Source organism: Bos taurus, unplaced genomic scaffold, assembly GCF_002263795.3.
Source record: "Bos taurus isolate L1 Dominette 01449 registration number 42190680 breed Hereford unplaced genomic scaffold, ARS-UCD2.0 ScbfJmS_708, whole genome shotgun sequence".
NCBI classification, from domain to species: domain Eukaryota; kingdom Metazoa; phylum Chordata; class Mammalia; order Artiodactyla; family Bovidae; genus Bos; species Bos taurus.
In genome coordinates, this window is record NW_020192289.1 from 40,023 (window position 1) to 44,921 (window position 4,899).

Here is a 4,899-nt window from a genome sequence, read left to right on the forward strand (position 1 = left end):
CCACAGTTCATCTCCATATACCTGACAGTGCTGCCTTCCCAAGCCAATATATATAGTATAAACAACCAGGTCAAGCTCCTAATGCAACAGCCACATTAACCATTAACATCTAAGGATTAGGCCAGAAGTGTAATTTTTATGCGAGGGGAAGACTTTCCATACAAGTCCCTACTAAATATCTGTCTTTTCATCTTTAGACTACTGCTGCTCCAGTGTCTGGTCACACAATGAACTCTCGTGGAAATACCTTCCTTCAGTAGATCTGCTCAAGGGCCTTCCGAAGGAATCAATACAACTGTTGGGTAACAGAATGATATACGTTCATACCTGATGAGTCTACTAATGTATCATCCTTATTAAGTCACACAAGTGAACACCTTGAGTGATCCAACTCCCTGCTTAGGGGACTTATTTTCAGTGGTTCAGATCATGGAGCTCTTGGTGGGGTGAACAAAAAAGATTATTCATCAGGAATCATAATCTGTCTTTTCTCTTGCACATGCTTATATTATTATTGGTGTATCTGCCACCAATGCAGCTAGACAGCCACCAAATGAACTATTTCCATGCTAATAAAACCCCTTGTTAATGGCTCAGGGCACATGGCAGAAGAGGGGGATGTATAAGATTGTAAGAATCAGTCATGAGGGATGGAATGTTGGAGAAGATCATCAAGAAGATATGACAGGGACTTCTCTGGTGGTCCAGCGGGTAAGATGCCACATTCCCATTGCAGGGGGCCCAGGCTCAATCTCTGGTCAAGGAACTAGATCCCACATGCCACAACTAAGAGATTACATGCCACAGCTAAAGGTCCCTCATGCTGTAACTAAAAAGATCCTGCATGCCGCAATGAAGATTGAAGATCCCGTGTGTCAAAACAAAGACCTGGCATAGCCAAATAGAAATACTTAATTTTTTTTAAAAAAGAAGTCATGATTACTGGTTGACCCAAGATCTGAATCTTGGCAATCAGAGTCTCCTCACCCACTCCTCATCCTTGCAATATATGTTCTGCCCACAGTTCCCATACTAGGTCCTGTTTTAAAGACACAGCCTTGAAAGAGGAATGTGCTGTTGAGATCATATGGACAAGACATTTGGCTGAGCCCCATTAAATTCGCCATATAAACTTAACATTCTGACAGGCAGGCGTGGAGATCTACTTGGCTTGTGGCCACTCAACACAAGCCTTATATGTAAGTTCTCTTGCTAATAACACATGTACATACATGGCTGATTCATATGAATGTATGGCAAAACCCACCACCTATTGTAAAGTCTCCAATTAAAAGCCTCCAAGTAAAAAATATGTATGTATGTATATATATATATATATATATATAAGGAAATTTCCCTTCTAGAGCTAAAAACAAAAAAAAATTGCCACCCACCCACTTGGAGTGCTCTGCCTCTTGCTCTGGTATCTCCTTGCCCTTCATACATGGGAGTGAGTTTCAAATTTCATCCAGGGAACTCATGAGGTTTCAAATCAACAATCTGAATGTGTGCTGGCATGTGAGTGAGATTTTCATCAGATTGGTGGGAGCTAATGAGTGAGCATTTTTGGTAAGTAAATGTTTTGAGCATTTTTTTAGTGTATTTGTTATTTGGATTTTTTTGTTTGAGCACTTTTGCACGTGAGCATAAATGTGACAGTGTCAGTGTGTATTTGAACCTGTTCATAGGTAAGAGCGGTCCATTGTGAGTAAATTTCTGCTTTAGTGAATATGTGTGTGCTCGATTGTATGAAGGTATTTGTGAGCATGAACACACATGTTAGTGTGTTTATGTGTTTCTGTGTAATCTTATTAATATATGGTTGTATTTGTGTAAAGGCACATATATGTGTGTCAGTGAATGTAAGTGTATTTATGTGACTGAATTTGTGAGCTTCCTAGTGAGCTTTACTGTTTGTGTGCAGATGAATACCTGGGCATGTTCTTCTCTATGTCAATGTTGACCTGCATGTGTAAATGAGTGTGTCATTGTGGGTACACTAACCTCATGAGTGTGAGTGAATTTTTGATCATGTATGCACATGAGTGAATGTGTGATAATTTTCATGTGAATGAGATCTGAGTATGTTCATGTAAGTGAATGTGTCAGTGTCTGCATGTGTGCGTAGTATTGTTCAAGAGGGTGAACATATGAACTTGTACATGTCAGAGTAGGTTAAAGCAATGTTTGAGTGTTGAAATGCATGTTTGTGTGTGTCCAAGTGTATACCTGAATTTGAAGCCATGTGTATGGATGTTATTAGCACTTTCCTGTGAGTCAGTGAATGTGTATCATGTTTAGTGCTGCAAACTAGGTAACATGTGGAGTATTCTTGTATGAGTGAAATGTGAGCATCTGAATGTAAATACATATGGGTGTATTTTCTTTATGAGGGAATATTTGTACTTTGTGGAGGATGTGCACATGTTTGTAGGAGAGCATCCATGTGAGCATGTTCCTGACTATGAGAGTGCTAATGTGCATGTGAAAGTGAATGTCTGGGAGCACCTGAGTTTATGTATTCATGAACCTGTGTGACTGAATTTGTAGGAATATTCATGTGATTGAGTGAATTTTTGTGCAAGTTTGCACAGAGTGAATTTATTACAGTGTGACTAGTTGTGTCTACATATTTGAATAAATCTATGAGCATGTTCACGTGAGGCAATGATGGTGTGAGCACATCTGTATTAATGAGTGAATGTGTGACCATGTGGGTGTGAATTACATGAGTGTGTCTGCACGTGAATAATGTGTCAGCATGTTCATTTGACTGAGTAAACAGTAAACATGTTAATGTAAGTGACTTAATGTGGGAGCATGCACATACATGTGAACATGTATATTTGTACACACTACCTGCCTCCTGCGAAACCTGTATGCAGGTCAAGAAGCAATAGTTAGAACCGGACATGGAACAAAGGACTGGTTGCAAATTGGGAAAGGAGTACGTCAAGGCTGGAAATTGTCATCCCGCTTATTTAACTTATATGCAGAGTATATCATGAGAAATACTGGGGTGGATGAAGCACAAGCTGGAATCAAGAGTGCCAGGAGAAACATCAATAACCTCAGATATGCAGATGACACCACCCGTACGGCAGAAAGTGAAGAGGCTTTTCGTGAAGATCCTCTTGATGAAGGTGCAAGAGGAGAGTGAAAGAGCTGGCTTAAAACTCAACATTCAAAAAACTAAAATCATGACATCTGGTCCCAACGCTTCATGGCAAATGGATGGGGAAACAATGGAAACTGTGACAGACTTTATTTTCTTGGGCTCCAAAATCACTGCAGTTGGTGGCTGCAGCCATGAAATTAAAAAAAGACACTTGCTCCTTGGAAGAAAAGCTATGACCAATGTAGACAGTGTATTAAAAAGCAGAGACATTACTTTAGTGACAAAGGTCCGTCAAGTCAAGCTATGGTATTTCCAGTAGTCATATATGGATGTGAGAGTTGGACCATAAAGAAGGCTGAGCACTGAAAAACTGATGCTTTTTGAACTGTGCTGTTGGAGAAGACTTTTGAGAGTCCCTTGTACTGCAAGGAGATCAAACCAGTCAGTCCTAAAGGAAATCAGTCTTGAATATTCATTAGAAGGACTGATGCTGAAACAGAAGATGAGCTGACTCATGGAAAAGACCCTGATGCTGGGAAAGATGGAAGGCAGGAGAAGGGGATGACAGGAGACAAGATGGTTGGATGGCATCACTGACTCAGTGGACATGAGTTTGTGCAAATTCTGGGAGGTGGTAAAGGACAGGGAAGACTGGCGTGCTGTGGAAAAAGACTTTCCATGCAAATAGGGACCAAAAGAAAGCAGGAGTCACAATACTCGTATCAGATAAATTAGACTTTAAAACAAAGGCTGTGAAAAGAGACAAAGATGGTCACTACATAATGATCAAAGGATCAATCCAAGAAGAAGATATAACAATTATAAATATATATGCACCCAACATGGGAGCACCGCAGTATGTAAGACAAATGCTAACAAGATGAAAGGAGAAATTAACAATAACACAATAATAGTGGGAGACTTTAATACCCCACTCACACCTATGGATAGATCAACTAAACAGAAAATTAACAAGGAAACACAAACTTTAAATGATACAATAGACCAGTTAGACCTAATTGATAGCTATAGGACATTTCATCCCAAAACAATGAATTTCACCTTTTTCTCAAGCACACATGGAACCTTCTCCAGGATAGATCACATCCTGGGCCATAAAGCTAGCCTTGGTAAATCCAAAAAAATAGAAATCATTCCAAGCATCTTTTCTGACCACAATGCAGTAAGATTAGATCTCAATTACAGGAGAAAAACTATTAAAAATTCCAACATATGGAGGCTGAACAACACGCTGCTGAATAACCAACACATAAAAAAAATAAAAATAAAAAAAATAAAGCACAGAGATGGCCAGAGTATGAAAAATCATGAACTATCTACTAGAACCTTACTGAAAATGAAATAAAATGGTCAAGTTGGAAGTAAAAGGATTGGAAAAGCTACACAAACAGTAACCAAAAAAAAAAAAAAAATAGTAGTGTCTATATTAATATCAAGTAAAATTGATTTCATATCAAAGAAAATTACCAGAGACACAGAGAAACATTATATATTGATGAATCAATCCATTAAAAAGACATGGCAATTCTAAGTGCTTATATACCAAATGACAGAGTTGCAAATTATTTGATGCAGGAACTGGTAGAAATGAAAGGAGAAATAGACAGACTGAAAATTAAAGTTGGAAAGTTCAACATCTCTCTCTAAACAATAGAGAGAACTAGACAGAAATCAGCAAGGATCTAGAAGAAATCAGCAATACCATCAAACATCAATGTCCAATCAACTATAAAACTTCACCCAATAACAGCAGAATAAAT